This window comes from Patella vulgata, chromosome 3 (genome assembly GCF_932274485.2).
Source record: "Patella vulgata chromosome 3, xgPatVulg1.2, whole genome shotgun sequence".
NCBI lineage: Eukaryota > Metazoa > Mollusca > Gastropoda > Patellidae > Patella > Patella vulgata.
In genome coordinates this window covers 6,803,165-6,827,191 of record NC_065881.2, presented here as the reverse complement: position 1 = coordinate 6,827,191, position 24,027 = coordinate 6,803,165, and the positions used below count along the sequence as shown (strand labels likewise).

The window sequence follows — 24,027 nt, the reverse complement described above, 5'->3', positions numbered from 1 at the left end:
TCGATCAAAAAGAAAACTAATACAATAAAACATAACAATCTTGTGTTATTATGTCTTGAGGAAATCATTTCTTGAGTCCAACAAACAGTAAATTATGCTAAAAAAACCACACTTAATAATAGTTAATAACATACGATAAATCTGATTGACGGAATTGAAAACAATTATTTTATGGAAAAAAAACAACCCAGGACTTTATTTTTAATACAACAACGAAATAAAATGTGGTTTATCGTCCTTATTTTCTGCACCAAACAGACGAATAAAGACAGCTATATTTCATGCTGTGTGCTACGAATAAATAAAATATGGCCATGACAGCGACAGAGTGATACAAAGTATATTTGATAAATATTATTCATAGTAAGTGCGAATATGAACTAAGCACAAATTGCCAGAAAGGTGTGGCCTAGCATCATGGTATGTTACTAGCACACATGGGATGTTGTGCTTTGATCTACAATTGGTTACAGAACCGTAACTTTCATTTTTAACAAAGTGACAAAATTAAAGAGTGAGTGGGCTTTTTGCGAGACATATCCTTTAAAAGTTACTGCAAATTGAAGCAGGCTAATAAGATGAGAAAGAGAGGAGAGAGAGAGAGAGAGGGGGAGAGAGAGAGAGAAAGAGAGAGAGAGCAAGAGACTAACATGGTTTAATTTTTTTTTTCAATAATTCCCTTGTGCGCAGGGGTCTATAGCAGTGGGAGGAAACAGGAGGACCCAGAGAAAACCCACGAGGTTGGACAGGCGACCCTACTCTTTGCCATGTACAACCGGGGAATCGAAACCCCGCCAGTTGACTCAATGACAGACCGTATGATACAGCACGCATGTGCTAACCATTCGGCCATCCAATCCCCGCAACAAGATTAAAAGTGACCAGTATTCTGTGTTAAACAAAAGAACAATGGCAGTACCGATAGATTAGGGAAGCAGAACCAATCTTATTTTCTTTTTCTTTTTTATCTCAACTACCCTACGAGCCAGATCACCCAACATGGAACAATTGTCACATCTTTTCACTTTATGATCTTATTAATTAAACATAGTGTTTGCATTGTCAGCTTTTCAATAACATCCATTTCCATCAAAATAAGTGTGGTGCTTTAGTTGATTCTCCCAACATTCCATTTAACCATTATAAAAAGAACAACCATTTCCAACTTATAATAAATAGATGAAAGTTTCTGTATACAAGTCCCAAGGGGATACACCTTTTTCAGCGGATGCAATGCATCACTAATTGATTTTTATAAATTTTTCATTTACTTATCCTGATCGCGATCAACAACTTAGCTTGCCTGACTGGTTAATACTTTCTGTCGGTGGTATTGAGACGATTTGACACAAAATTGGATAAGAGAAAAAAAAATAATGAAAAAAATCATGCTTGTTTTGTCCACGGATGCAAGTGACATGTAAGTTTATTATCTAACAAATATCTAGTCTCAATCGTCATGTGTACCGTTAGATATCATCTGTATATAACACTAACGGATGAAAAGGCTTTTATCTAGAATAGGAGACTTTCATCATTGTTTCTAACTTTCCCTTCGAAAAGGCTTTAATCGGGGAAGGTGAGAGAGAAATGCGGTTTAACATCCATTCAACACAAACTAGGTCATTTTGGGATTAACATGGTTCAGTTTTATTTAAAAATATTTGAAGTAGGAGGAAAACCTACAAGGTTAGAGAGGCGACCCTATCCCTTGTCACACACAGGCTGGGAAAGAGAGAGAGAGAGAAATGGGTTAACATCCACTCGACACAAACTAGGTCATTTCGGGACTAACATACAGTTTAATTTTATTTACATAATTCGCTTGTGCGTAGGGGGTTTAGCAGTGGGAGGAAACCGGAGGCCCGGAGAAAACCCACGAGGTTGGACAGGCTCAACCTAAAGGCTTTAATCAGTATACTTTTTGTCAACATTTTTTTTTTCTTCAATATTTCCCTTTGGTCTTTTCATCCAGGAAACAAAACAAAAGAGAATTTTTCCTTTCTTCCCTGAAATAATTCTACATCTAATGTGCATTGTTGTTGAATCATCACAGCGAAACACTGACAATATGTCACAAGGTTGCGATATTTAATTATTTATAATGAACAGTGAAAGAAAGATGATGGATAGGTATGGTGTACGACAGGAGACTGTTACGGTTGATTTAAGTTTGGTAATATTACCAAGACTGGTGTGTATAAAGATAGATTATACCAGTTGTCGGAAAAACTAGGTAGATCGGTAAGATCAACATCACAAACCACCGCAGATCAATAGTTCAGTCAACCAAACCCAAACACAAGTCTATTAACAATGAAGCTTTCCTTTCTGCCTCTATCAATTAGTAATTTACAAAATTACTAGCAGTTTATAGTTGTGGCTTGAGGCTAAATGCACAATATCTATCAAAATGAGAGCTTGTAACACAACGATAAACAACTGTCTCTATTTACAAAATAAACACCATTTTTCACAAATTAATTAAATACAAATCTAATATTCTCTTTTTAAACACATTACGGTTTTGAATTTATCTAAAAATGTAAACAAAATAATCATTATTTATGTAAACAAAATAATCATCATTTATGTAACAAAATAATCATCATTTATGTAACAAAATAATCATTTATTTAAACAAAATAATCATCATTTATATCATTTATGTAAACAAAATAATCATCATTTTAATATAATAATAATAATAAATCGTCTTGTATAGCACTGGTCATTTCTAAGCGCTTCACAGTGAGTTCAGCTATTTGTTCTTACACAAATATTTGGTAAACAGATGTCTTTAATGTTGACTTCAAACCTCAAAATAGAGGTGTCGTGCGCATCTGTCGAGGATGTGCACTGGTATCTGTCCTTCAAACCAAGAAATAGTAGCTATTAAAGTAACAATGGGTCATCGGTTCTTGTCGCTAAAGTATCAAATTTCTAACAACTTAATCCACGCTAATATGTACCCTGACTGATTTTTTTTTAACAATTAACTAAGAAAACATCAAAATACAAACACTAAATGATCCCAAATTGGATTCAATCGAATTTAATATGTACAGTAATTGTTATCCAAAAATAGTGTGTTATTTGCATTTAATACAGGCCTACAATTAGATTTTAGTTGATAACAAAATGAAGGGTGCCATGGGGATATCAGAATATGGCTACTGAAAATCTTGTGTGATTTCCACACTGTGTGGTCTTTAAGTACTCCATTACTTCAATATTAGTTGGTAATTTATAAAATTGTTTGTTAAAATAAAATAGGGTTTGACGTTCTTCTCTTCTGTACTGACTTAGCTAAAGCAGACGGTCAGGCTTACATCATGAACTGCACTATGATGTAATTTTTGCAGCGCTACCGACTACTTTTTTTATTATAGAATTCAAACTGCCAATGGTTATTAAATCTTTTATGAAATGAAATGGAGTTTAACGTCCTACTGTTCTGTTCCGTCTCGGCTAATGAAGACGGGCATATGCCATACAGTGTGCTATGAGGGAAATTTTGCACGAGCAGCGGCACTATGGCCAACTCTTATATCGAATTCCAACTTCCTAGGGATCTTTTTTACGTGTACGGCAATGTATACAAAAGAACTCAGGTTTTCATTACATCCAAATGAATTGACAGCTGCCCTTGTCAGGTCCTCCCTCCTGCATCACGTCGGAAAATTGCGATGAAGTTTCTCGACCAATAAAGGAATAGAACACGCGACCTTCAGGCTAGCGAGCCAGCATCTTACCCACTCAGCCACTGCGACCCCCAAATCTTTTATGTGCACGACAATGTGTACACAGGGCTTAAGGTTTCGTCATATCCAAAACAAATAGATACCATTCTTGTCATGCCCTGCAGCTTCAACCAGTCAAGGGGGGAAACTGCGTCTAAAAACCCCCGAGGAATTTTCACAGCCAATACTGAGCAAGGGGGAGAGAGAGAAATGGGGTTTAACGTCCACTCGACACAAACTAGGTCATTTTGGGACTAACATATGGTTCAATTTTATTTCCAAAATTCGTTTGCGTGTAGGGGTCTTTAGCAGTGGGAGGAAACCAGAGGACCCGGAGAAAACCCATGAGGTTTGACAGGCGACCCTACTCCTTGTCACGTACAACCGGGGATTCGAAACCACGCCAGTTGACTCAATGACAGACTTAATGATACAGCGCGCGCATGCTAACCATTCTGCCATCCAACCCCCCATACAAGGAGAGCTATTTGTAATCATGATGTTCTGCCGAATTAGCTTTCAGACAAGCCTAGAACAGTAAGTGCATTGGTTCTCATTTCGTGACTGAAACTCTTAAACTTTAACAGATGAAGTATCTAGAATTGCACAAAATGGATCGAACATTCCTCTTTCATGACAGCATCATTCATAACTAGAACATAACATTGCGATATATTAAAGTTTAATTCATTGGGTATACAATTAACAGCTTACTATTGATTATAACTATCCATGCCATCTCTACCAGTAGTACTAAAGATATATAAAACCTAGATCTATTGTTCTATCACTTCCTCAACCATTTCCTTTGTGACAAGCTCTGGTAGTTCTAACATCAGTAGTCTTTGTGTCTCTGGTAATCAATATCGGTCAACCATCTCAGGCAATTGTACAATAATTCAATTATTAGTTCTAGCTCTATGTACTGGCTAATTATACAACGGTATGGTCAAATAATGCCTGCAGTAATTCCTCCAAATGTTTTTTTTATAGTATCTAATCTATCAACTGTTGTTTCTAATGCCATTTAGAGAGAGAGAGAGAGAGAGAAATGGGGTTTAACGTCCACTCGACACAAACTAGGTCATTTCGGGACTAACATATGGTTTAATTTTATTTAAATAATTAGCTTGCGCGTAGGGGTCTTTAGCAGTGGGAGGAAACCGGAGGACCCGGAGAAAACCCATGAGGTTTGACAGGCGACCCTACTCCTTGCCACGTACAACCGGGGATTCGAAACCACGCCAGTCGACTCAATGACAGACTTTATGATTCAGCGCGCGCACGCTAACCATTCAGCCATCCAACCCCCCTAATGCCATTTAGAAAGATGAGAGCAAAATCAATATTTCATAACTCTACTATCAATACCTTGAAATGAAATGGGGTTTAATGTCTTACTTTTCAGCCCTACGAAGTGGGCTAAGAACACGGGCATACGCCATACACAGGGTTCCCGCAGCTTCGTCAAACATTTTTTCAAGGATATTCAAAGATAAATATACGTCAAATTCAAGGATTTTCAAGGACATTTTTTAGTCTAAAGCTACAATTTTTCATCTTAAAAATAACCAAAACATTACCAACTATCGTTATAATCTCATATTTAAAAGGAATTGAAGACATTTGAAACAAAATTAAGGATCTCAACTGAAATTCAAGGATATTTTCCTATTTCCGCGAAATTCAAGGATATTCAAGACCTTGAAAATGAAATTTTAAATTTAAGGATATTCAAGGATTTTCAAGGACCGCGGGAACCCCGATACAGTGTGCTATGAGGGTAATCTTGCCCCGACAGCGGCATTACGGTCTACTCTTATATTGAATTTGGACTGTCAAGGGATCTTTTATTTACATGGGACTTCTTTTTTTTTTCGTGCCTTCCAAACGACTAGACAGCTGTTCTTTTCAGACCCTCCGTACTGCATCACTAACAAGAGAGAACCATGCTGGAAAATCTGGGTGAACTTTCTCGCCCAATGCAGGGATCAAACACCCGACCTCCAGGCTAGTGTCTTACCAGTTAGCCACCGTGATCCCCCAATACATTAAAAGAATGGCCCTAACAAATTAACAGGGGGGAAAAGGGATATAAAATCCCAAAATAATTTGATTAAAAATACACAGTAAGTGGTTTATCTCAAGGAAAAACTAAGACTCTTATAGATTTTATATGGTTGAGTTCAAAAAATGTTTTCAATATTTTGTTAATTTTTTTTGTTTCGTTTCAGACAAGGCCTGCTCTTGTTGACTTCTTCCATGGGGAATAAGCATACCGAAACAAAAGAGCCTTTTAGTACTGAAGTTATATAACTGCCCTCGTAAAACTAATTGAATAAATGAGTCTGATATCATTGGTATCGGATCTACTTTACATTAAGCTTCATTACATAATAAATAGGAGAAAAGTATCAAATAAATTATTGCATACATTTAGCATTCCAATACATTGACTTTGTCATATTTTTGTGAAGTAATGTTTGGGTCAGTCTCTAGATAAATTTAATTAAGTTCCATAGAGATGTGGGATTGTAAAACTACCTCAAATACCAATTTAACACAGAGAGCGAATTGGGGTCTAATGTCCAATAAACACAAACTAGGTCATTTTATTTCAATAATTCGCTTGCGTGTAGGGGTCTATAGCAGTGGGAGGAAACCGGAGGACTTGGAGAAAACCCGCAAGGTTAAACAGGTAACCCTACTCCTTGTCACGTAACCTAAGTATGAGAATGTTTTGTGAACTGGGGGTGTGAACTTGACCCTATACCTTGTCAAGTACAATCTGGGAATTGAAACCAATCAAACCACGCCAGTTGACTCAAGGACAGACCTTATGATACAACGCACACAGGCTAACCATTCAATCATCCACCGCCCCTATATTGTGGAAAGGATCTACAAATTCAGTTTTCATAATCAGTCTTAACGATACATTATATATGATTTGGATAAGAGCTGACCGTTCTTGCTATAAGACATAATTCAAAATTAACATTGAAAATTTCATTCAAATGACTTTATTCTGAGTGACTTTATCACTGTTTGGCAAAGTTACTTGTTAAGACTCAGCCCTGCTTCTCCATTTTTTAGATTAAATCATTAAATTTCAATCTATTTTAATCCATATGATTATAGGCTCGTCATATGAATAAATGAAAAATAATAATTTATAACATTTTAAGCACAAAAAAAACTTGTAATAATAGTAACATTTAAAAGCTCTTAAATAATGCATCTTTAACATTGTAGTTTTTAAGATACATTAAACAATAGTTTGACAACTCAAAGTACATTCCCTTGATGGAGATGTGTATAAAAGTTTAGTGATGGCTGCTCAAATGTGAGTGCATGGCTTCCTGCTGAAGGAAAGAAGAGGAATCATTTCCCTCACCTGTTTCCTTTATCACAACGCCAAAGAAACAAGTGTTTAAATAAATACTTCACAAAGCACAAGACGAGGACAGTATGTCTGTGATAAAATAAAATGGTGTTTAACGTCCTACTGTTCTGCTAATCAAGACGGGCATACGCCATACAGTGTGCTATGAGGGATATTTTGCCCGGACAGCAGCCCTACGGCTTACTCTTATATAGAATTCCAAGTTTCAAGGGATCTTTTATGTGCACGTAAATGTGTACACAGACCTCGGTTTTTTGTCCAATCTGAATGACTAGACAGCTGTTCTTGTCAGGCCCTCCGTCCTGCATCACTGAAAAGGGGGAGTCCCACTGTTCTACTCTGACTTGTAATATGAAGACGGGCTATGGTGATCTTCTAATGGAATACAAGTTTGCGAGTCTCCGTACGATACATTTTAAATACGAAACCTAGAAACTGTTAAAACGTCCATTTAAGCACATGGCGGCAATAGAAAATAGATACTAGGCCAAATGTTTGACAACCCCTTCCTCCCACCTCGATCCATTAATATAAAGAAAAAGTAGACCATTAGTGGCATCCCTCTCAGAGAGAGAGAGAGAGAAATGGGGTTTAACGTCCACTTTGACACAAACTAGGTCATTTTAGGACTAACCCATGGTTCAATTTTATTTCAATAATTCGCTTGTGCGTAGGGGTCTTTAGCAGTGTGGGGGGGGGGGGGGACTGGAGGACCCAGAGAAAACCCACAAGGTTAGACAGACAACCCTATTCCTTGTTGCGTACAACCAGGGAATCTAAACCACACCAGTTGACTCGATCAATGACAAACCTTCTGATACAGCGCGCATGTGCTAACCATCCATTCGGCGTTATAATGCCATCGCCCGCTCTCTCGGGCACTGATAAATGGTAACAGTACTATACATTTACACCTGATAGAAGACAATGTCAAGCACATATTCAGGCACAAATATCTGTGTCAGGGCCTTATTTTTTTTTTTTTTTTTTTTTCTTCTATTGAAAGTGTCTGGCACAAAATTTTAAATGTCAACTTCAAGTACAGCAGTCCCTGACATTTCTTCCTTGCTAATAAGCCTTCCATCCTGCATTGTTGACAAGGGGAAAGCAGGCAGGAAAATTCCTGACACCCCCCTGAAAGATCTGCCAAGATACGGGATCAAACAGTGGCTCCCCCATCTTATTAGATCTATTTACCCTCGCTAAAGAGGATGGGGGGCGGGGGAGTGGTTTAATGCCCACTCAACATACATAAGGTTATACATTAATTATATTTCAATAATTCAGCTGCGGTAGGTAAATGGAGGATCCACAAGGTTTGACAAGGGACACTACTCCTTGTCATGTACAAGAAGGGATTCGAAACCACACCAACTGAATCAATGACAGACATTATGCAAAATATACAATCATTAAACCAATCGGCCAAACAATTCTCCTCAAATAAATATAAACAAACAAGAAATAACAATTGAATAATCGATGTATGATATAAGGAAAACTTTAAAGATCTGTTTGATATAGTTTCAGACATTGCCACCAGTAGTGTTAAAACATTTCAGTTTATGTGTGAATTGAAAAATCAATTTTGGTTCCAGATCTACATATAATCATGTGATTAGCTGCCACAATGAGAAACAATTTCAAACCCAGAGGGCATTAATCATGGAAATAGCACAGACATGTTGGTAGAAGCTTTGCTTGTCTTTCCGCCAAATTCCTGGACAATTTCATCTGAACTCGATTAGTTACTGAATATGTTATATCACATCCATTATCAAGGGAATTAAAGGCATAAAAATACCACATATTTCACAAGCTCGCATATTCTAATCTCTGTGCAGTTGCTGAGTGCTTATATCTACCACCAACCTGATTAAAAATGTCACATTAATTTCAGATGCAGGAACACAGGGAGTATCAAAGCCCGACTCGCAGGCTGTAATTCTAGAATCATTAAAAGTTTTTAAGTATCTTAATCAGTTAAAACTGACAAGTAATCCGTCAAGAATTAGAAATATGGCTTATTATCTCAGGTGAGAGAGAGAGAGGGAGAGAGAGGGGTTTAACGTCCACTCGACACAAACTAGGTCATTTCGGGACTACATGAGGTTCAATTTTATTCCAATAATTCGTTTGCGCGTAGGGGTCTTCAGCAGTGGGAGGAAACAGAAGGACACGGAGAAAATCAACGAGGTTAGACAGGCGACCCTACTCCTTGTCATGTACAACCGGGGAATCAAAACCACATTAGTTGACTCAATGACAGACCTTATGATACAACGCGCTAAGCATTTTACCATCCAACTCCCACCCCTCAGGTGAACAAAATGTATATTTTTTATTAGACCGATCGCCTGTAAAACTACTGCGATTCTTTTGGTCAGTTACCTATAGATGATTGGTTTCCATCTATCAGAACTGTCCGCAAATAAATGTAGGCTTTCCCCAACGAACTTAACCCTGTGGTATTTTGCAGGCTCCTTCAGGAATCCTGAAGAAAACATGCAAAATTAAATGCAAAAATTTTCGGCCACAAGAGTTTTTGACCGGTTGACCTTATGAGCACCTATTTGACCTTGATACTATATTTCAGATGAATTGAATACAAATATTTTCTGTTTTGAAAACAATGAAATAACAATGCCCTCTTCCAGGTACATTTTATCATTTTCAAGTACTCATTATCTCTCAAAATATCAGATTGATTCCATTTGTAACCAGCACTTGAGCTGTACTATTTTTTTAAACGTGGAAATGTATAATTATATTTTCTGAATTTATGTCATTGTATCTTTGTAAATGATTGACAGGAAAGAATTACTAGACAAAATAACTCTTCCTCCTCCTCAACACAAAACAGGTCACAATTTTTGATAGAATGATTTAAAAATTTTGACAAGTGAGTTTCTATCTTGGTCAAATTATAACCTCACAGGGTCTTTTGGGATTTTTTTTTTTTTACCTTTATCTGCACAATTTGTTGAAATTTTTAGGGGGAACAAATGCTCAGTAAGCCAGCTTCATCCTAACTGGGGGGTTGGGGGGGTGGATGGCCGAATGGTGTTCGATCCCTGCATTGGCCGAGAAAGTTCATCCTGATTTTCCGGCGTGGTTTCCCCATGTCAGTGATGCAGGACGGAGGGCCTGACAAGGACAGCTGTCTAGTCGTTCGGATGGGACGAAAAACTGAGGTCCTGTGTACACATTGGCGTGCACGTAAAAGATCCCTTGGCAGTTGGAATTTGATATAAGAGTAGGCCGTAGCGACGGTGCCAGGGCAAAATTTCCTTCATAGCACACTGTATGGCGTATGCCCGTCTTCAATAGCCCAGGTTAGGAGCAGAACAGTAGAACGTTAAACCCCATTTCATTTCATTTCATTTCATTCCAATTGCGCAATTGGACAGAGTTTTGGAAACACTACAGCAATCGATAATCTAACTGTTTCGATATCAGATAAAGATTGGTGGGTGGCATGGTGAGGGTATTTGAGCAACGACGGAGGAGGTAATACAATGTAACAGGAACATAAAACCACCTTTCTACAAGAACATAAATCTACCATTCCTCTACAAAACGTGACATTAAAGTTGTCTAACATCATAAAAAGATGTTTGCCTTTAAATAGTTTTCATATGGCCATTTTATCAATATATGTCATTTAAAACATTGAATATGAACAGAACACCCACATAGATGGATATTTTTAGGAGGAAAGAAGTAATATTTGTATTTTGTGATGGTATATATTGATCTGTCGACGGGCAATATAGTTAATACGACCTGTATATCCCCATATATAACACCGTATTTAATGGAACAGGCTACCCACTTCGATTATAGTAAGCAAATATTATTGAGCCATTAGAGGTGTCTCTGTAGCTTATTGAAAGATCACCATGCTACAACTAACTCGACAGAAGATATTGTTCTTCAATATTGAACAATTTAGACCATTACCTTCCACATTATATTAATGAATACAAGATACGATAATGATCTATATTGATTTCTACGCGTAATCAATTTAAATGTCTTGCTTAACATGGCGATAAAAACAAAATTTATTTATTAAAAAACAAACAAAAAAAATATACTGAAGTATACAGAGAGAGAAGAGAGAGAGAGAGAGGTTTAACCTCCATTCGACACAAACTAGGTCATTTTGGAACTAACTTAAGGTTCAATTTTATTTCAATAATTTGCTTGCGCATAGAGTTTTTTTTAGCAGTGGGAGGAAACCGGAGGAAAACCCCACGAGATTGAACAAGCAACCCTAACCCTTGTCACATACAACTGGGGAATTGAATATTGGGAATGGAGATCAAATGTCCCTTCATCAATCCACTATGTACGTGCGACATTTACTTTTTCCAAGCGGTAGTTATTTTTAATCAGTTATTCCTTCCTTTAAATCATGTCAAAAGATACAATGAAATTAATCAGATAATATAATCACCAGGCAAAACTCTCTCATGGTGGAAATATAATTACACCTTACCCATTTAAACAAATAGCACTGCTCTAGTAAGTGCTAGCTACAAATGGAATCCATTTTATATTCCAAGGATAATTAGTACTTAGAAATAAAAGCCCAATTTATGCTGGTCATAAATCAGATGGTATTATAATCATTATACGTGTATTAACGGTGATGAATGGTATCGTCGCAAATTATCCACTTTTTTTTCTTTAATCAAACATATGTTTTCGCACACAATTACAACTTTTCTGCATAAACTGCCAATAAACTTGTCACGAAAAGAATAACAAATTCAAATCGGGGGAAAGAAAGAGCAGAGTGCATTAACTCCAAGGTTAAGAAATGACAGAATTCATCATTTCTGGAAGCATTTATTTAGTTTTCAAATGAGTCTAGAGGAAAAGTTATGACCATCTTGAATTTCTATAGGTTAAAAACTAACGAAGCAGTGGAACGAAGGGACATTTACCATGAATACCAATGAGCACGATTGTCGAGGGAGGACATTTTCTAATTCTTTAGTTCTTGGTGACGAAATCAATCATGACATTTCAACACAGCGCATCTCTATGGACAGCACACCATCTCTGGTGACAATGGTGTGTAGATGTCGACTGTGGCAGTCATGTCTTGACCTATTATCCCGAGGGAACGAGTTCTTGTCTCCAGAACACAGTAATCAGTGAACTAGCCATGTCAGCAGCAGTTCCAAGCAAATAAAATCCTTTATATCTGCATCTGAAAGCTATTATTGACTTTTTATAGAAAATTAACCACTGCTGTTTAAATAACAATTAAACTGAAAAACGACTTTCCTTTAAATATAAATACCTAGTACAACGCAGGGCCGAGTTCAACAAAAGAATACACTCTACATTATTTCTAATCTATTGTCATGGAAATATTTCTTTTAAGTAATAGTAACACTTTAAAAGGAAAATCAGTGAATCACAACAAATGGTAATAAGATTTTCTTTTATAAAGCCATTAAAGCACAAAACTATTGACTAATCAATTACAGAAAGTCAACACCTTGTACACTCTTTACATAGAAACTGGTTGATAACATAAAAATCTTTCAAAATATTTATAGAGAGAAAGAGAGAGATAGGGTTTAACGTCCACTCCACACAAACTTGGTCATTTCGGAACTAACACATGGTTCAATTTTATTTTGATAGGTTTCCTTGCAAAGTAATGGTAATCATTAAGCCGTGCTAATTTCCAGAAATAAAGGGTCTACTGTGTATACTTTGACTGTATGCTTAGCGTGTTCACGATATGTTGACACAGTTAATAATATAAGCTGACGATGTATATGCAACCAAACTGGATTAAAGCAAAATGTAACAGATTCTTTGGCACCTAGAAATGGACACAAATGGGTCACAATGCATATAATAATGTAATATGAATGGCAGCCATACCTAAAATTGATATACTATTTTGTAATGCGGTTTTACTCCGTTTTACATCTGTCATGCACACAACGATTAAATAAACGTTTTTAATTGTGTTAAAGGAGCTAAAACACTAATATTTGGGACCTAGAAATTGACACAAATGGGTCGCAACACATACAATAATGTAATATGAATGTATATAAACTGATTTACATTCAATCGTTTCTATTTTTACACTAATTACTAATTAATTATCTTCAGTAAAATACGCAAATTGAATGGCAGTGTTTGGCATCTGATTGTTCCAGTCTACTCCGGTAATTGTTTAGCCTTGTTCATCCAGTCACTTCATTACACGCTATTTGTATGCTAAGTTTTCATTGTGTCTTAAAGGACAATATTGGTGCCAGTTATTATCACATATGTGATAGAGCTGGTTAAACACATTCCAAATATAATTTTAACACAGAGATCATTGCTACGATAGCTGAGTAATACAGATTTCCTGAATCGGAAGTGACAAACGCCAAAGGAAAACACGAGTCATACCTCTATTTAACTGACTGATGTGACGAGTGATAACAGATACACGGCCGAATTTCTGCTCACTAATAATTCCTTCCAATTCAGGAAACTTATATTACTCAGTCATCGTAGCAATGGTCTCTGTGTTAAAATTATATTTGGAACGTGTTTAATTAGTTCTATCATATGTGATAATGACTGACACCAATATTGTCCTTTAATATTGGATACCAGAAGTCCATCTTTTCCCGGTAAGATAACAACAACGTCAATGTTGATTTAAATTGACCAATAAGTCATGTTTTCAATGTAGAAGAATGTGAATGATATTGAGTTAAAGAGAGAGAGAGAAATGTGAATGATATTGAGTTAAAGAGAGAGAGAGAAATGGGGTTTAACGTCCACTTGACACAAACTGGGTCATTTCGGGACTAACATATGGTTTAATTTTATTTCAATAATTCACTTGCGCGTAGGGGTCTTTAGCAGTGGGAGGAAACCGGAGGACCCGGAGAAAACCCACGGGGCTGGACAGGCGACCCTACTCCTTGTCACGTACAACCGGGGATTCGAAACCACGCCAGTGGACTCAATGACAGGCTTTATGATACAGCACGCACGTGCTAACCATTCGGCCATCCAACCCCCCTTTTTTTGCACTGCACTGTCTGGGCTAATGAAGACACCATACAGTGTGCTATGAGGAAAATTTTGCCAGGCAGCGGCGATACAGCCTACCGGTACTCTTATCTCGAATTCCTACTTTAACATACACTCCAATGTAAAGTTTATGCAGATGTATCCGATAGAATAATATTCCCTGGTTGTACGTGACAAGGAGTAGGGTCGCCTGTCCAACCTCGTGCGCTAACTCCTGGTCCTCCTGTTTCCTCCCACTACTAAGTCCCCCTACGCGCAAGCGATTTATTGAAATAAAGTTAAACAATGTGTTTAACTAGTTTATGTCAAATGGATGTTAAACCCTATTTCTCTCTCTCCCCCGACCAAATAATAGATATTCAAGATGTCGTCAATAATTGAAATTAATACCTTTTATTTGTATACTATTTTGCATGCGACCTGTATTGTAAGTATGCAAGGTCAAATCGCCATAAAGGATTCAAGACTGCATGAAAATGGGGCTACTTCTGGTAAATTACGAACAATTACTTTGAATTACAGGAAAAACAAGAAGATATATGGATTTAAGGAGCATGGCATCCTCCTACAGGCTTTTATTTTCAAATGACGTAAATTAGTTACCTCAGGGTGGAAAACATACAATACTGAATGAAGCCATGGTTTGGAAGCAACAATATAGCCGGTTTTCCAAAGTGTTCTATTTTCTGTCTCTGTTAAATACTATGATTCGTACAACAGTACACATAAATCTATATTTGTATACGTACAAAAACAATTAGTCCAATTACCAACGTGTTTTAAAGCAAAGACCCAACTTAGATGACTCGACAATGTTTTTTTTTAAAGGAGAAAAGTAAGGTTTGAAAAGTGTCACTTTAAATGCCAATTACAGACAATAAGTGGATGTAAATTAGTCACCTCCTCTCACAGATTGCCTATAGCAATTGTCAATAAATCTTAATTCACTGCGTTTCTTCTGTCAAATTCTGTTGCCAAATGAACCTTTGTATTCCATAAAATTCTTCTACTTTTTAAAAATAAGACTATCAAACTTAAACATACATGTATGTAAAATTTAGATAAAGAGCTGGCAGTTCTTGCAATAATAGTTCAAAAATAGATAATGCAAAATGAATATTGAAAATTTCATTCAAATTACTTACATGTATTTTGAGCAAAGTCATGAATGTAAATGAAATCAAATGGGGTTTAACGTCCTACTCCTATACTCGGCTAATGAAGACAGACATACACCATACAGTGTGCTATGAGGGAAATTTTGCCCGGGCAGCGGCACTATAGCCTACTCTTATATCGAATTCCAACTGCCAAGGGATCTTTTACATGCACACCAATGTGTACACGGGACCCCGGTTTTTCGTCCCATCCGAAGGACTAGACAGCTGTCCTTGTCTGGCCTTCCGTTCTGCACCACTGACAAGGGGAAACCATGTCGGAAAATCCCGGTGAACTTTCTCGGCCAATGCAGGGATCGAACAACCGACTTCCAGACTAGCGAGCCAGCGTCTTACCCACTTAGCCATGTGTTCCCTTAAGACGATCAAACTTAAACATACATGTATGTAAAATTTAGATAAAGAGCTGGCAGTTCTTGCAATAATAGTTCAAAAATAGATAATCCAAAATGAATATATTGAAAATCTCATTCAAATTAATTTATTCTGAGTGAAGTTATGAATGTTTAAAAGTTGTAGCGCCGATTGTTTATAGTCGTAAGAAGTCTTGATTATTCATTTTATCATTAAATTAATAAATGTTTAAAGTGGCATTAGGTAAGGTTAGATAAAGATCCGAGAGTTCTCGCGATAATAGTTAAAAAATAGATACTGAAAAGAGAATATGCTGAAAATTTCAGTCAAATTACTTCACCTGGAGTCTAGGTATTGATGAGAGAGAGAGAAATGGGGTTTAGGTCATTTCGGGACTAACATATGGTTTAATTTTATTTCATTAATTCGCTTGCGCGTAGGGGTCTTTAGCAGTGGGAGGAAACCGGAGGACCTTGAGAAAACCTACGAGGTTGGACAGGCGACCCTACTCCATGTCACGTACAACCGGGGATTCGAAACCACGCCAGTTGACTCAATGACAGGCCACCCAACTCCCAGGTATTGACGATATATTATAGTGTAGCCTCGATTGTCATTACTACCATTGTTACGATAATAAACAAAGTCTTGATTATCCATTTTTACCGTAACCTCATCCACCACAAAACAGATTTAAATCTACTTATATGAATCTATTAATGTCATTTTTTGTAGGGAAATATTCCATCTTACACGACTTAATGCATACTAAAATACAGTCAAAATTGTTTGTATAAAATTTTAAGAGAGAGAGAGACGGAGAGTCGGGTTCAATTTTTATTTCAATAATTCACTCATGCCTAGGGGTCTTTAGCAGTGGGAAGAAACCTGAGGACCAGGAAAAAACCCATGAGGTTGGACAGACGACCCTGCTCCTTGTCACGTATAGAGAGAGAGAGAGAAATGGGGTTTAACGTCCACTCGACACAAACTAGGTCATTTCGGGACTAACATATGGTTTAATTTTATTTACATAATTCGCTTGCGCGTAGGGGTCTTTAGCAGTGGGAGGAAACCGGAGGACCCGGAGAAAACCCACGAGGTTGGACAGGCGACCCTACTCCTTGTCAAGTACAACCGGGGATTCGAAAACCACGCCAGTCGACTCAATGACAGACTTTATGATACAGCGCGCGCACGCTAACCATTCAGCCATCCAACCCCCCTTGTCACGTACAACCAGGGAATCTAAATCACACTAGTTGAATCAATGACAGACATTATGATACAACTTGCACGCAAAATATATCAAACTTTCATTAATTTTATTATAATGCACTAACAATCATATCAAAGCAATAATTAATTTCATAGTGGCTCCGTATCCATCAACAAACTGATAACTGGAGTAAAAAAGCCATATCCAATCAAAGAATAGATTTTCTGGTCTGGTGGTTCAAATATATTTAAGTTACATTTAATGTTTTTCACGGTATGCATGGCCGTTTTTTGGCACGTTTCAAGTCCTTTGTATTGTTCGTAGATGTACGATATGGAGGGTAAACAAAGTGTGTCTGCTCATCGTGGAAATTTGCACGAGGATAAATGTAAAGGATTGATCTCCGACATACTGATCCTGTATAAATATTGCTTTCCAGTTTGTAATAAGTTTATCCATTATGTGATTGAGAAGCTTCCTATGATTTCCAGTTAGACAGATCATTATTTTTGTCCTATGTCGATTTTCCTAGCGACTAGAGAGTAATTTTCTGACCAGACGCTCCGTAATTTGAGACGGAGGGAAGTCAGTGTCATTGAGAGTTGTCACTAGATTGAAGGACCAGATGCAATTTATCTCTTCTTGCCCGAGGCAACTCTTTTACCGTGGTTTTCTCATACAACACTTTCTATCACAACAAGATAAGTCGGGAATTTTTTTTTTCAGAAATTTATTTCTAATCCAGAGTCAGATTCACCTGCTCGTGGTTGCATTCTTAATCTGCAAACAATAAAAAGCTAATTATAAGGATGCTGAAAGGCTTACTAGGTACTTAAAATGGTAGGTAATTTGTAGGGAATGGGTCCCATGGTGCCAGCACCAGCAGACTCATTACTAATGTAGTCATTAACATGGTGTCGTTATCCCTTGAGAATAAAATTAATTCACCTTCACTTTTACTTCAAAATGTATAGCACCACAATTCCCCATACATCATTTATTAACTTCTGTTTGGCCGACCACCTCGAAGGAGTAACCATCGGCTTCTAATCAAATCAAAGTTCTCTGTCGTGTCAAATAGTTTTTACGTTATCACATACGGTTTTAATTACTATGAGGACCATCCCGGACCAAGTTTGGCCAACCACCTCGAAGTAGTGACCATCAGCTTGTGTCAAATAGTTCTTACGGTATCACATACGGTTTTAATTACTATGAGGACCAAGTTTGGCCGACCACTTCGAAGAAGTGACCATCGGCTTGTGTCAAATAGTTTTTACGGTATCAAATAGTTTTTACAGTATCACGTATGGTCTTGATTATTATATGGGTCAAATCAAAGTTCTCTGTTGTGTCAAAAAGTTTTTACAGTATCACATACGGTTTTAATTACTATCACTGTAACCCAGGTATCGTTTAATCTTGTGTATCTAGCACTAATTTCTTTCACATTCGTTTAATATCAAATCTTTGTTTAAAAATTTGTTTAAATTCACCAAAAATCATCTAATTTGTACATGTGTCCAGTTTAAAGCTGACTGATTAATTTTGATAACGAGTGTCCAATTTACAAGTATTTAATTTCCTAATCACTGTTCAAAAATTAATCATTATACATCATTAATCATTTCGGTTGTTTAATTTTTAACGATTGAGAAATTAAACACCTGTAAATTGGACACTCATTATCAAAATTGAATGGTCAGCTTTAAACTGGACAGAAGTACAAATTAAACGATTTATGGTGATTTTAAACAGTTTTTACAAATTTTTAAACAAAGATTTCATATTAAACGAATGTGAAAGAAATTAGTGCAAGATACACAAGATTAAACGATACCTGGGTTACAGTGTATGAGGACCATGTTTGGCCGATCACCTCGAAGAAGTGACCATCGGCTTGTGTCAAATAGTTTTTACGGTATCAAATATGGTCTTAATTATTAGTAGAACCAACGACATTTTTGTACTCTTTCGACATTCTTGTACTCTTTCGGAGAAAAATAAATCTATTGTCATTCTCATTTATCATGTGTCACCGATTTCTATAATGGACTCTCATCTATGCTACCCACTCGAGTTTTTATAACAAACTTCTAATTATTTCCAGCCAAAACAGATGTAATAAAACAGATATTAAAAAAGATGAAAATGAAAAAAAAAACCAAGGGAACTGATCAAACATTTTTACAGCCTGTTTCTGATCTAACCAAGTTTTTTGGGGTTTTTTCTTCTTTTTTTTTAACATGTGTCTTCTATCTTTAGACCCAAAGATCATAAAACTAAATCCCGATAAAAAAAATATCAGCATGGTTCAAAAATAAATACTGATACTTTTGAGATTTTGTTTCTTTTATATTTCGATTCATCGTCTAAGGATAAATATTTTTGAAAATTTTTTAATAAGGCAAAAATAATGTTTTGTTTAAATGACATTTAGTGGTTGAATACACAAAATGTGCAATATTCATTTTTGGAAATTTTTTAATAAAGCAAAAATAATGTTTTGTTTAAATGACATTTAGTGGTTGAATACACAAAATGTGCAATATTCAATTTAAAAACAATATTGTTATTGAAAACGGCTCTTCCGTTCAAAAAATGCTTGCCAATGAAATGATATAAACACAATTGGCTCCCGCTCCGTGTTATATATTCGATTGCAATTTTTATGTATCTTATTAAAAGTAATTTCTTTTTTTTTAAATGAACCATTGTATGTATTCTTTTTGAATATCATCTACATATTTCTAATCAAAAAGGACATTTTCTTATTGTTCACCCTGTGGCTCGTATATGGTCGACGAGTTTCACGGAACTTGGTACCTAATCAACCAACTAATTCAATTAAAATTTATTCGAGCAAAAAAACGGATATGATTATAAAAGATATGTGAAGCATATATTATGATAAACTCACATTAATTACATGTATTAAAATGTACATCTCCATTAAACCATATTAGGACAGAATTTTATTTTAATGTTGACACTTTTGGATTCATCATAATCGTGTCAACTTTCTTACCTATGCCATTTTGCCCTTTTCTAAAATGAAAACCTTAATCTATAAACTCACTTTAAAAACCCAATGCACTAGATTTATGTGTATAAGTGTAACTGTAAGGCCGTTTACTTAAATCAGGAAGACGATTCAATTAATACGAGTTTTCTCTAAACAGAAACAACGACATGCTGATGAGTGTGGAGAAAGGAGAACACACAACTTCCGTTAAAATGGAGGTTTAACAGAAATGATCCTTTCACACTTGTGCTACACGAGTTTCCTGTCCTAATGTAAAACAAGTTTGCTAATTCTACTTCTTCCATTTGATAAAAGATCAAACCATCCCAAGGTGTTTTCATTTGATCTGTTCTAGTTGATGACCAATGGAACAGAAATTGATTTTTTTCTTAGTATTTTATGGCTCTTGGCTAAGCTTTGTAAGGGAGATAACTCTTGATTAACTTGGAGTCATAAAACTGTTTGATTACAACTGAAAATCCATGCTTAATACTTAGAGGATTACACTGTAGATTCAGGAATGAAAAAAAGAAGTAGTCATAAAAGCAAATGGAGAATCTATGTACTTTGAGAAAACCCACATTAAGATCTGAACTTAAAAAAAACCAAAGGTTCGATAATCTGACATGAAGCAAAGCAAGAGTGAATAGAATTTTAGACTTGCATTATGAAAGACAAAATAATCTAGAAGTAGAGAGAGAGAGAGAGAGAGAGAAATGGGGTTTAACGTCCATTCGACACAAACTAGGTCATCTCGAGACTAAAATATAGTTCAATTTTATTTCAATAATTCACTTGAGCGAAGGGTTCTTTAGAAATGGGGGAAAACAGGACCACGCTAGTTGAGTCAAAGACAGACCTTTTTTTTTTTTTCATAGAAATACTCATATTGTTTTGGGAACAACAAATATACACTTTGAAATAATATCAATAAAAGAGTTTGATTCGAAATTCTGATTCCAACGTTGAAAAGAGAATTTCGTAAAATATACCAAGATAGAATCTTTTGTTAATTAAACTATAAAATACTCTAGGCAGGAGATTTTATATAATTACAGAATAAATATTTTTAGTAAAGGTTATCCTAATCATTACTCATTAATAATTTACACCATGAGTTTATAATTAATGTTTATGGCCCATGTGAAGCATGTACAACAGTGTATAATTTGATCATGTTGATCCATGCATATATAATTAATGACTACAGTACAATGTACATGAATAATATTGAAAATTCTGGTATTAGTGTAGGATTATGTTTCATTGAGGTTATATTGCCTCATGTAAACTATGTTTAAAAAAATATTTTTGGTGTTAGGTGTTAGTTGTGTTCCTGTGTTTTTTGGGGTTTTTTGTGTATGTGTGTGTGTGGGGAGGGGGGGGGGGCATCTATGGGGAGGGGGAGAGAGAGAGAGAGAAATGGGGTTCAACCTCCACTTGACAAAAACAAGGTTATTTCGGGTCTAACATATCGTTCAATTTTATTTCATGAATTCGCTTGCGGCGTAGGGGTCTTTAATAATGGGAAGAAACGAAAGAACCCAGAGAAAACGCATGAGGTTGGACAGACGACTCTACTGCTTGCCACGTACAACCGGGGATTCAAAACCACGCCAGTTGACTCAATGACAGGCTTTATGATACAGCACGCAGGTGCTAACCATTCGGCCATTCCCCCCCCACCCCCGAACTTGTATGAGGAGAGGGGTGATATAGGCTATGGCTGATCCCTTTGATTTGAAATAAATTTGAAATAAAATATTTACAAAAAAAACTTTTTTTTTAAAATTAGATTTGTTTACCTCTTATCAACTTAGCTGCTAGCTAATTTATGTTTTGCTCCTAATGTAAACTAAAAATAGTTTCCGTGTTAGTGTTAGCATGTTCCTGTGTTGTTTTTTTTTGGGGTGGGGGTGGGTTGATTTTTTTGGGGGGAGGGCGGGGTCTATGGCCTCAAGAAGTTTCTCTGCACTCCCAATATAGGCCTACCAGTACTTCAGTTATTAAAATTTGGGGGGGGGGGGAGGGCGGGGTCTATGGCTTCAAGACGTTTCTCTGCACTCCCCATATACATGTAGGCCTACCAGTACTTCAGTTATTAAAATTGAAACATTTCTCTTCTTAGCTTTATTAGTACAGTTTTCTGATGCATGTGTATATGGCTTTTCTTGTTACAGGTGTGTGGGGTGGGTGAGGTTAGGAAAGACGTCCAAGTGCTCTAAGTTTCTGTTGGAAAGGACAATGGACTACCAGTACCTTACACACCCAAACCACATAAATAAATCTAGGTCATGTGACATGTATGTAATATCATTTTACTTGACTTGCATCAAAATACAATGCAGCACATAGCTAACAATTACAGGCCAATTGAAAATATTGATTTTACATTTATCATTCCCTGATGTGTAGATCTTGAATGCATTACTGTACAATCAAACAAAATAACAAGATTTTTTATCACAGTGGCCTGTAACATGGAAAATATTTCAAAAATAACAAAAAACTATGACTATGTATTTGTCTAAAATCTGTTACGTCCATGTTTGTAAGCCAATCTGATAAAAATACAGATCTATATTTCGTTTCGCTTTTTTATACTTTCGATGGCCTGCACTACATGAAGATCTGACCGGTTTTAGAGATAGGTCGCTTCATACGTCATATGAGCGCCTTTTAACCCTATGATGTCAGAGATGTGATTAACCATTCAGCATTGCTGTTACTAGTGGATTAACCACAATTCCGTGCAAAACATGCCTAAAGCGCACCGTAACAGACGGTTTCATTGGCTTATCCCTCACACCATTCAGAACATGTCAATGATAACAACTCTTCCAGATCCTAGTGTAGTAAAGACAAGTAAAACGAAATTTTGAACTATAAAAACGAAACGAAATAGGATCTGTGTTTTAATCAGAATGTAAGCGAGATTATCAAATAACTGGTATGATTCCGATTTCTAACTCAGGGGCAAATAATCAGAATGTAAGCGAGATTATCAAATAACTGGTATGATTCCGATTTCTAACTCAGGGGCAAATAACGCGTCTAAAACCGATCCCCTTTCAGTAGATATAATAATAAGGTGAGAAACGGATTGGAATTAAATAATTGAAGAACGATATAAGTCACTTTTTCAACGAATCCCAGTTAATGGCGCCATCTGGTAGCAAATTGTATAAGCTTTCTGTGGAACAATCAATTTCAGGTAAAAACGATCAGAGTCACATCGAACCAATTTGGCTGAAAAGTGGAAGTCAGTTATTGTACTGGTAATTACTATTTGTATTAAACATCATTTTAAAGTGGTAATTCAACTCACTCGTTGTTCTGTTTGAGTCAAGTATTCTCGTCCAAAAGTCTGTTTTGCCTTTTATGCGAAGACAAAAATGTGACTTCGATCGTTCTTCCCCTGGACTCTTCAATTGAGATCAAAGTTCACTACTCTTGATTCCATCAACTAGTGGCAATACTCACAATATTTCGCTAGGTAGACAATCGGATCAAAGATGACGTTTTAAAATTAACCAAGTGACTTAAAGAGGGTCACGTGGATAATTTTAAAAAGTCATCTAGACTCGATCATCTTTCTAGCGTAATATAGTGAGCAATGAACGATATGAAAGAATATCATGTGCCTTTATACTCTTTCAACAAACTTAATTTACTAACTTTTTTTATTTATATCTCATTGTTTAACATTTATTTATTTTGTCATTCGTCACGCTTTTCAATAGCCAAAAGTCTAATATACCTATTTCTTACAGAACGAATTAATGAGATGAAACTCGTAGATAATTGGACTAAAACAACTGCCCTCCATAGTCCTTTTCCAATATAGAAAGATTAAATGACTCGCATACAAATAAACAATGTACCTACAACATGTAGGCCTACTTACCTTACTGTATCTCTTCAAATATATTCATTATAAAATACACATTTCTAATTTCAGTTTTTGAATGAATTTAAGCTAAACCTCCTAGACAAACTTATCTAGTTTATTTTGAAGAAGACATTGT

The 24,027-nt window shown here is 36.2% G+C and overlaps 1 protein-coding gene across 5 annotated transcripts in view; it reads right to left on the bottom strand.

Annotated features, from left to right (window-relative positions):
- Nucleotides 1-24,027, bottom strand: part of LOC126815928 (nucleolysin TIAR) — a 153,252-nt gene that overhangs the window by 111,629 nt on the left and 17,596 nt on the right. The gene's annotated exons all lie outside the window — the stretch shown is intronic.